Here is a 2,223-nt window from a genome sequence, read left to right on the forward strand (position 1 = left end):
ATATCAGACAGTTTTCCACCTGAATTTTAGATACTTAAAAAAACTAAATAAAATCAAGCTTTTGAAATTGCACAACAAATTAATGATTCATTAATCCCATTAATAGGTGGTTAAAAAGTAAAAATGTCCAATCTTATACATTTAATGGTATTTAAATGCAACAATAAGTATTAAGAGGTGATTCCACGTATTACGTACGTATTTTATAGCTTTTATTTTCCAAGTCAAAATGTGTGCTGTGAAAAGGGTCTACTCGTTACAAATTGGGAGAATATTCCTTTATGTCAGCAGTTGTTAACCAGGTGTCATGGAGGCTTAAGAGTTGCAAACTGCAGCATTTGATTATATTTTCTAGTCAGAAGTGTGACTATGAAGTTAAGAACTAATGTAGCTTACCTGGGAACCCTCATATAATGTAGTTTCTGAATCACTGGTAGAATAAACACTGTATAAACATTTGGATAGGAAACACAAAGGATGCCACCACTGCCATGTTCATAAGTTTACATGATTTCATTTAATTTTAAAATTACTACACAAACTTTAAGGAGCCATTTTGTAAATCCTAATTTTTATAGACGGCTTTTTCTGTTCAGGGGACCAGGACCTCTTTACCCACAGAACTTCAAATATATTAATATAATTATTTTAAACCAGTGTTAAAACAATATATTAATATAATTATTTTAAACCAGTGTAAAACAAATATATTAATATAATTATTTTAAACAGTGTTAAAACAGTTGAGTCCTGTAGTCATGAATGAGTTCTTGCTATTGAGAGTAATTTCATGCTACTAGTTGTTATTATATGCATTTCTTAATTTTTATATGTATTCTCATGTTGACTTTTGCCTATTTTAATGGTCCTTTAAAACCAAATAAACCATAATATATGGCATTGATTAACGCTATGTCCTAAGATACAATACACCAAGAACTGCATTTTGTGTGAGTCACTACTGTTATGTGTCAATGCCTCCCTCGGCTGAACATGGACAGATCTACTTCCTACAAAAAAAACTGTAATGTAGTTTTTTTCAGTGTGCGTGTGCGCGCGCCCTGCAGTCTCAGGGATGCTTCACAGCTTCATACCATCCATGCAAAGCGTTTATGTGCTCGCTCTGATTAAAACCATTATTGAACAACAACCCAGACACCTAAATCAGATTCTGTGGGCTGCAATTAAAAAAACTTATCAAACGGTCGCCTGAAAAAGCTGTCATGAGTAAATTCAATAAGAACAAGATGCAAACTCCTGCGAGACATAAACGATAGCGCAACCACCCTCCATAAATTAACTCTGGGCTGTTAATGCCTCTCCTTCAGGGGAACATAAACTCCACACGACATAAACCAGACAAGCCTGTGCTTACTTACTCAACTCAGTTTATTTACAGAGTATTTGAAGAGCCATGTTTGCAAGTGGACTGAAATTACCGACAGAACTCTTCTTTTTTCATTTTTTTTTTTTTACACATGGGGAGCTGATTAATCAGAGTTTGATCTCTCGATATTTTGATCTAGATGCTTCAAAAAAATCCAGTGAGTGACTGTTTTCTTGGTTTAGATTACTGTCAAGTCCCTCAGGGAAACAATAAATTAACCAGGTTTTAAGCCGTGCTTCATCTTTCCAGACTTGAGTAAATGTAGCAGTTAGAAACAGTTGGTTAATAATTCTGGGCGAGGACAGGACACAAACAAATCTAAGCAACACCAAGCCTGCGATACTCTAATAATGAGCAACAAAAAGAAACAAAAAGAAATAAAAAGAGATCAACCAAAAAAAGAAGGCTTAACAAAAATAGTTTTACTACAACATGTTACAGTCCTCCCTCAGATGAGCCATACAGAAGCAATATGATCACAGAGGGACTAAGTTACGGGCCGATGAGCCTTTCGAGTCTGATGTTGTCGCGCTGATCCCATCAACACAGCAGCTTTAAAAAGGAAAGCTTAAGGCTTTTTAGAAGTCTTTTTTTCCATGTGTGCAATTTTTTTGAGCCAATAGAGAATCTGTAATAGCATGGTAAGAACCTTTAATCTTGAATATGTTTTATTTGTAATATCACTTATTTTCTGCTACCACAATAACCCAATCAATTAAATTCACTTGCATATGTATCACAGATCAGTATGATGGAAAGAGCAAAAAGCAGGAAAGACCAACTCAGGAAAAATCATGGTGAAAAAAACAACAACCTTGTAATTGTTGACAAAATGT

The sequence above is a fragment of the Morone saxatilis genome, unplaced genomic scaffold, assembly GCF_004916995.1.
Source record: "Morone saxatilis isolate NCDOM2014 unplaced genomic scaffold, NCSU_SB_2.0 Contig10, whole genome shotgun sequence".
In the NCBI taxonomy this organism is placed as follows: domain Eukaryota; kingdom Metazoa; phylum Chordata; class Actinopteri; family Moronidae; genus Morone; species Morone saxatilis.